Raw genomic sequence first — 9,363 nt, forward strand, 5'->3', positions numbered from 1 at the left:
CTGGGTGTTATGCACAAACAATGAATCATGGAACACTTCATCTAAAACTAATGATGTAATGTATGGGGATTAACATAAGAATAAAAATAAATAAATAAATAATAAAAAAAGAAATTAGTTAAAAAAAAAAAGAAAGTAGGCTACAGACGGGTGCCTGGGTGGCTCAGTTGGCTGGGCAACTGTCTTCGGCTCAGGTCATGATCCTGGAGTCTCAGGATCGAGTCCCAGAGCGGGCTCCCCACTTAGCGGGGAGTCTGCTTCTCCCTCTGACCCTCCCCCCCCAGAAAGTGCTCTTTCTCTCTCTCATTCTCTCTCTCAAATAAATAAATAAAAATCTTTAAAAAAAAAAAAAAAAGAAAGTAGGCTACAGAGAAAAGCAAAAATTCATGGTTGAGGATAGTGTTAAGTATATTATGCTTCAAAGATAAGGGTGTCTTCATAAAAGTTATAATTGCAGAAATTTGGGTAAAGAATTATAATGCAATGTTTAAAAATATACATAATCCTAAACAGGCAGAGGTAAACACATTTAATAACACATTTGATACTCTTTACCACAGTTTTTCACATTATAATTTTTTTTAAAGATTTTATTTATTTATTTGACAGAGAGAGAGACACAGCGAGAGAGGGAACACAAGCAGGGGGAGCAGGAGAGGGAGAAGCAGGCTTCCTGCGGAGCAGGGAGCCTGATGCAGTGCGCGATCCCAGGACCCTGGGATGATGACCTGAGCCGAAGGCAGACACCTAACGACTGAGCCACCCAGGCTCCCCTACATTATAATATTTTAAAGGACTGATAACGTATAAAGAATTTGGTGTCATGTTTGCAATTGATAACATAACAGAAGCATTTATCATGTAAACAAAAGTGTTTTGTAAACATAATTTTAATTATCATAATATTTAATAATATTATTACTTATTATATTCTAATATTTAACAATTTCTGAAAGGATTTTCTATTCGTTACTTCCACATTTTTCTTCCTAGAAATACCTCTCTGCTCTTTAGGCATAAAGCTTTATGTACAACAGGCAATAATTGCCAAATTATTTCCAGAAAAGGTTACACCAAAATAAAACCTCATCTCTAACAAATTGTCCTATCTAACTATGCTAACCAAACCAGCATAAAATGTAATAATTTTCATAATCTTTACCAATTTTGGAGAAAGAAATTAACATCACTTTACTGTTGTAATTTTGATTTGATTAATTTTGTATTATGTTGAACATTTAAAGTAAACTTGATGATTTGCCTTGCATCTTTTGTTAAGTATCAATTCAAAGTGGTGTTCTTAATGATTTGCACATGCTTTTTTTGGCTGATATTAAATTTTAGGTATTCAGTAAATATTTCTCAGGTTGTATGTTGCCACTGAATTGTGGTCATATGTTTTTTTTAATTTAGTGAGGAATTTAATTTACTGTACACAAAATTATTTTGTCCTTTGGTGCTTCTTCTGTTTATTTATTTATTTATTTATTTATTTATTTATTTATTTATTTTTAAAGATTTTATTTATTCATTTGAGACACAGAGATACAGAGAGAGAGAGAGCATGAGCAGTGGGAGAGGCAGAGGGAGAGGGAGAAGCAGACTCCCTGCCGAGTCAGAAGCCCAATGTGGGGCTTGATCCCAGGACTCTGGGATCATGACCAGAGCTGAAGGCAGACGCTTAACCATCTGAGCCACCCAGGCGCCCCCTTCTGTTTATTTTAAGATAAGAAAATTGTCCTCCAACTTTTAAGATTGCTTTCAAGATTTTTATTAATCATTTAGTAACAATTAACTTGATTTCATCTGGAATTTATTAGTGTATATATACAAATATGTATATACACATATATAATACATTTATATGTATTATATATGTATATATGTGTGTATACATGCATATAATATATCCCACACCAAATCCAATAAAGTTATGCAACAGAAAACAAAAAAGCAGGAGACACAGTGAGAGATAATATTTGCCATGTATACGACTGAAAATATGTTATTTGTGTCTCTTACATACGTCAGTATCTCCTTAAAAACCATAAGAGAAAGACAGGGAACCCAAAAGACACTTGGACAATTTATGGAACAATAATTCACAGAAGGGGATACCCAATGGTTAGGTAGCCTTTGAAAATACACTCAACTTCACTAACAATTACAAAAATACATATCAGAGGACCAGGAAGATACTGTACTTCACCATGATGCTGACAAAAATATCAAACAGATCATCTCAAGGGCTGGTGAAGACGTGGGAAAATAGAAACTGCCAGACACTATTGGTGGTATGGTAAACAAGTATGTTAATTCTAGAGTATAATTGGGAAATATTATTGAATTGAACATGTATATGCCCTCTGACACCTCAGTTTTATGCCTGAATATAAACTCAGTACAGACAGCTTTACGGGGAGACATACAAAAGTATTCACCAATTAAGATATAGGTGAACATTGGGGCACCTGGGTGGCTCAGTTAGTTAAGCGACTACCTTCGGCTCAGGTCATGATCCCAGGGTCCTGGGATCGAGTCCTGCATCGGGCTCCACCTGCTTTGCCGGGAGCCTGCTTCTCCCTCTCCCTCTGCTGCTCCCCCTGCTTATGCTCTCTCTCTGTGTCAAATAAATAAATAAAATCTTAAAAAAAAAAAAAAGGTACAGGTGAATATAAAAGTGAGTGATGCAAATGAAAAAAGTATAACACAGAAGTTACTAAGAATCATTTAGATTTAAATCATTAACATGCAGAGATCTGAAAAAATAGCCCTGGGTGACAAGATCAGAATCAGAACAGAACATCACACAACAATTCATGCATATTAAGTACAAAGCTGTAAATGACTATGCAAGAGAGAAGAGGATTTGGGGAATGAATTTGAGGGAACTGACTGTGTATTGACATGTACATGTACACACACATTCCTAGAGTCCTGGACTGATGAAGGCAGTGTGCTTGAAAGGAGGCACATAAGGGGCACCTGGCTGGCTCAGTTGGTAGAGCATATGACTCTTGATCTTGGGGTTGTGAGTTCGAGCCCCATGCTGGGTGTAGAGCTTATTTAAAAATAAAATCTTAAAAAACAAAAAAGAGGGGTGCCTGCGTGGCTCAGTGGGTTAAGCATCTGCCTTAGGCTCAGGTCATGATCCCAGGGTCCTGGGATGGAGCCCCATGTCGGGCTCCCTGCTAGCAGGGAGCCTGCTTCTCCCTCTCCCTCTGCTCCTCCTCACCCCATTCTCTCTCTCTCTCAAATAAATAAATTCTTTAAAAAATCTTTAAAAAAAAAAAAAGAAAGGTGGGCGCCTGGGTGGCTCAGTTGGTTAAGCGACTGCCTTCGGCTCAGGTCATGATCCTGGAGTCCCGGGATCGAGTCCCGCATCGGGCTCCCTGCTCGGCAGGGAGTCTGCTTCTCCCTCTGACCCTCCTCCCTCTCATTCTCTCTGTCTCAAATAAATAAATAAATAAATAAATAAAAAGAAAGGAGGTATATGATGATGAACCCAATTAATACAAAGGAGACAGACAGGCAGACAGAGACACTGAACATGTCCCCTACACCTACCTAGTACTGAGCTATTCAATAAAATATAATGCGAATTATACATAATTTTTAATTTTACACTAGAAACATTAAAAAAGGAGACAAATGAAATAAACATATGTTTTATTTGACTCAATATATCCAAAATACCATTTTAGCATATAATAAATATGTTTTACATTCTTTTTTTATACTAAGTCTTCAAAATTCAGTGTGTATTTTACACTTAGAGTACATCTTAGTTGGATTTGCCACATTTCAAGTACTCACTGGCTAGTAGGTAAAGGCTACTGTACTGGACAGCACAGATTATAAAGGATATTCTTTCTTTTCTTTCCTAATTATTTATGCAAATTTACTGTGTGCAAATTGCTCACATTTCCTCTGATCTGCTCTTTAATGAGCTACTTCTTTCTTTCTTTTTTTTTGTAGGAAAAAATAGTTTATGAAATTCCTTTTTTGTTGTTGTTGAGCTACTCTTTTCTACTGAATAGTTGAGTTTTTAATTAACCATTATTATACAGACTTATTTATTGTTGCTTAAATACAGCTAAATATCTGGCAAGGTATCAGATATTTCTTTTTAATTTTTTAAAATAGTAATTCTCACATTTTCATTGTACTTTAAAAGCTTTAAGAACAATATTAACATACCTTGTTAAGTGGTGGCTGGATTTGAACCCAAACCCATCTGATAACAAAGCCAGTGAATTTGAAATTCTGGGTAACCTTATAATGTGATTATTAGATTTGCCTACCTGAAAAAGAAAAGAACAATATTGTCAATTTCATCTCAAAGGTACAATAATTTCAATGGTAGCAGTAATTCACTAAAGCCTCAATACAATCTATAGAATATAGCTTTATTTAGAATTTAGAATGTTATTAATATAAATTTCTATGGCACTACAGATATTCTTTTATGGAATAGAAACATTTTTTGTTAGAGTGATGGAATATTTAATGAGAAGAATAAGAAAAGCATAAGAAGAGGAAAATAAACTAGATGAAATAATATAATGTAAAAAGAAAATGTTCTGTGTTAGACTTTTCTAGTCTTCTTGAGGACTTTTGGCCTATCTTTTCCCTACCATTTATCACACTACTAAAATTATCTTTTTTTTTTGCTTCTACTAGCAATTGAGCTCCATATATCGAAGATCTGCTTCTGAGCTAATAGAGCTATGATTATCTCATAGGAGGTATTTTTTAAACTACCTGTCAACACAATAAGAAAATATACAAGTGATCATTTAAAATAATATTTAAGAATGAATATTGATAGGGGCGCCTGGGTGGCTCAGTCAGTTAAACAGCCGACTCTTGATTTTGGCTCAGGTCATGATCTCAGGGTCCTGGGATCAAGCCCTGGATCAGACTCCAAGGTCAGTGGGAGTCTGCTTGAGATTCTCTCACTCCCTCTGCCCCTCCCCTCTGTTTGCCCTGGCTCACGTGCTCTCTCGCTCTCTCTCACTAAAATAAATAAATAAATCTATTTTTAAAAGTATGAATATTGATAGCAGGTGAGAAGTCAAATTATAATGGAGAAAAAATAAGAGAGTAAAGAATATGAAATATATAGGGGAGAATACAGGTAAAGAAGATAAGGTGAAGGGGGTTTGTGAGATAAGATAAAACAAAGACTCTCTAGGGAAACAAATTTATTGAATTGAAGAAAATAAGAGGGGATAAAGTGATCAAAAGAGAGCAGTTGAGGCGGTTGGGTGGCTCAGTTGGTTAAGCGTCTGCCTTTGACTGAGGTCATGATCCTGAGGTCCTGGGATGGAGCCCCATGTCGGGCTCCCTGTTCCACAGGGAGCCTGCTTCTCCCTCTCCCTCTCCCTCTCCCTCTGCCTGCTGTCCCCCTCCTTGTTTGCTCTCTCTCTCTCAAATAAATAAATAAATAAAATCTTAGAAAAAAAGAGAGAGAGAAGTTTAGGAAAAAACACAGTAAATGATAAATGAGAAGAAAACGTATATTTGAGGAAATAAAGGGGCTACAAGTAAGTCATACATAAACAGATCGCAAAGTAAATAAATGAGAGGAGGAGAAGAGAAAAATCAAGAAAATGTAAAAAGCACTAAAACCATATAAAAAATCAACAAAACAAAATAAGAGATGATGTATCACATTATAAAATCATAAAGAGAAGGGGAGAAGAAGTCAAAGTGGAGAGTAGAAATGAAATGTAAAAGAAAGAGAAAATGTGAAAATGTGTAGGGTCACTGAGCTGGATGACTAGATGACAAAGAGACAGACAAGCACCAATAAAAGAAGAGGTGGCAAAGGAAACGGAATAAATGGAAAACCTAGACAAGTCCGCATCCCAGCAATGAATTAAATGAACTCGAAAGCATTAAAAAAAAGAGAGGTAAAGAATTGAGAGAATCGAAAGGAAATTATAATTGGAAATTTCTGAGCACAGGAAAAGACAGAAATGAACTAAAGGGGCAAAAAGAGTGTAAGAAGGGGCACCTGGGTGGATCAGTCGGTCCGACTCTTGATCTCAGCTTAGGTCTCAGTCTCAGGGTTGTGAGTTCAAGCCCAGCATTGGGCTCCATGCTGGGTGTGGAGCCTACTTAAAAAAAAAGAAAAGAAAATGTAAGAAAACATAAATGGAAACAAAGCAAGTGCAACAATAAGCCCACATAGGCTATCGATGGAGGAAAAGAGAGTCACTCACGAAAATGACAGGTGCCAAAGAGCAATGAAAGTGAGCTACAAATAAAGGATGGAAAGCAGTGAGAATATTAATAGTAGAATATTAATGTTAATAGGCCCGTTTATGAGCCATGCACGCTCCTAAATAACTTACCTGTGGTAATTTGTTTAATCTTCAAGAGAAAGCTATTTTTTCTCACTTTATGGGTAAGGACATGGAAACCCAGGTGGTACAAACATAATGCCCAAGGTCATCCATCTAGTAAGGGTCAGAGCTGAGATTCAGCCCAGGAAGCCCGGACTCCAGATTCAGGTCTCCTAACGTTGTGCTGTGACACCTCATAAGGAGGAGAGACCATGGGATAAAATCAGAAAAATCCAAAATTTTAAAAAACCCCAGAAGATGATGGAGAGATGTGGGTGAGAAAAGGAAGCATGAAAGAGACGAAGAAAAGATATGCAATGTGGAAAGAAAAGAAAGCAAGGAAGAAAAATAATGAGAGAAAAAAGGAAACAGAAGGCAAGTAAATGATGAAAAATGGAGAAGACACATATGGGAAAAATAGAAGGGAAAAATGAGAAAAATATGATGGTGAGCCTCAAGGAGAGAAGGGAAGTCTTTCAGAAGAGTCTGTCCAGTCATTCCATGTAGGAGCTAAAGCAGAAGTGACCCACCGGAGTCTGACGCCTCTCCTCCATGCACAGGTGGGACACAAATGACAGGCTGGTGCTGGTGAGAACATATCAGCCCCACGGTCATAGGGGGGATATGGTGCTCTCATCTCCATTGGGATGTGATTATCATATTACCTACACTTGCCATGACAGGCTCAGGACAGGTGAGTCTCTGAGGTGGTGTTAAAAAGAGAGAATTGCAGAAGCAATTCCTCTAATGAAGGGTGCAGGGACAAAATAATCCTTGAGGGACACAACTTTTCCAAAAATTAATTTGGTGTTAACAGAAAATCAGGGATGTGAAATGGGAATGGAATTCAAGTACCGAGAATTTTAATTCTACTCTGGTAGAATTACTTGGTAGTTACTTGGTAAGTTGGACATGTCAATCTGATGGATATAAAGGAAATAGTTTAAGCTACGATTTAAGAAGATAATATAAATATGAAGATAAATGGCACTTTGGTGTTCAAAACAATATAAAGTAGGTTCTAAAGTCTTATTGAAGTGTTCACTGGAACTATTTAAGAGAATATACAACCAAGTTACTTGAAACCAAGGAAAATATATAATTTTTAAAAGATTTTATTTTTAAGTAATCTCTACACCAATGTGGGGTGCGAACTCACAACCCAGAGATCAAGAGTTGCATGCTCTACCAACTGAGCCAGCCAGGTGCCCCTATAATATTTCTGATTGTAGGTGATCTATAAATTTGTTCATTTAAAACTTTCTTCAAGTGATATTGTCTCCTAAATCAAAAATAATAATGAAAAGGGAGAACTAATATTCTTGCCAAAGTGCTTCTGCAAGGGAAGTATTACAGTCCTCTAAGTAGTGGTACTTTGTAAATGACATGAGTAGAAGTGCCTTAGATTACACACCATGAAATTAATAAGTTAAAATGGGAAATAAAATAGTACATTGAAAAAGTAAGGAATAAAAATATCTTCCAGGGGCGCCTGGGTGGCTCAGTTGGTTAAGCGACTACCTTCGGCTCAGGTCATGATCCCAGAGTCCCTGGATCGAGTCCCGCATCGGGCTCCCTGCTCAGCAGGGAGCCTGCTTCTCCCTCTGACTCTCCCCCCTCTCATGTGCTCTCTGTCTCTCTCATTTTCTCTGTCTCAAATAAATAAATAAAATCTTTAAAAAAAAAAAAAAAAACAGGATTCATTTAAAAAAAAAAAAAATATCTTCCACCAGGAGATGACTAAGTTGACTGGCATTATACTTCCTTTCCAAACAAAAGCAGAAAGCATGAGAAATAACGCACCGTATCTAATAGAATGAAGTATGTTAATTCACTTAAAATCCTAACATTTCACTGATACTTGGTTCTACGAAGAATTATTATGTGAGAATTGGCAAAAGGAATATGAAAAACGTTTTGAAGATGCCTACTACAGTGGCTGTATGGTGAATGATCACAACCATAGTCAGCAGATCACTTATTCCTAAGCCTCATTGTTTCCAGTGTGACAGCACGTAAGTTACAATTCCAAGTCCAGGATTTGTTCATCTTTATTTATAGACTATGATTTTTGATTGCCAGACACTTATATCTAGTGGTGTACTGGTAAACCAGCTCTTTGAAGTAAAAAGTACCCATTGGTAGTGTTTGCTGATTTCCATGATTTTAAACTACAAATGGTTTAACAACGGAATTGCAAAATTCCTGAATATGTTCTCAAGAGCTACTATGAGCCAACTCCCTAAAACACCACTGCATTCAAAAAAATAGTATCATGAATTTCTAACTTTTTTTTTCCTTTCTGAGTTCATGGAAAAGTATATGTGGCAGAGATGTTGTGACACCAACCACTTTAGTGTAAAAATATGCTCAAGAGTGACTACGTGATTATTGAATGTTTGAGTACATTTTTAAAAAATCATCTGACCTAAAGGCATTCTTCAAAGTCTTAATCTATGAGGGCAAAGACGTTTTCAGGCTACGTGTACGCTACTCACATGCATAACTCCAAAAATATGCACTGACTTTTACTAATGTGAGAAAAATAATGTATTATGCATTGGTTACTTCCTTTCGCTGTTGCCCGGTTAGTTGTGTGGCCTCAGCAAAGCTATTAAGCCAAGTAGCATCCCTATAAAATTGAACTCACCTGATAGATTGCTGAGAGAATTACCCACACTGGCTCAAGACCTCATCCTCCCTGTAGAAGATACTGAGGCCTCAACACTTAACCCCCATCTGCTCCTAACACTTGGCTCTATTCACATAATATACACCAAAGTTTTGCCTCTCAGAGAGAAAATATCTTTGATTGATACTTGGATCTAACCCACCATATCCTCCCACATGATTTAACCAATTAATCTGTGTCCTGATGCTTCGGCCTCTCCCTTCCCATCTATAACCTATGGTTTTGTAAATGTCTGCATGTCTTCACTCCGCCTGTGTTATCTCCTTCTGGTAATACAAAATATGTTTCAAAGTCTTCTCTGATAAGATCTCCTGAAAC

Source organism: Leptonychotes weddellii, chromosome 6 (genome assembly GCF_054177405.1).
Source record: "Leptonychotes weddellii isolate Sample4059 chromosome 6, ASM5417740v2, whole genome shotgun sequence".
NCBI classification, from domain to species: Eukaryota; Metazoa; Chordata; class Mammalia; order Carnivora; family Phocidae; genus Leptonychotes; species Leptonychotes weddellii.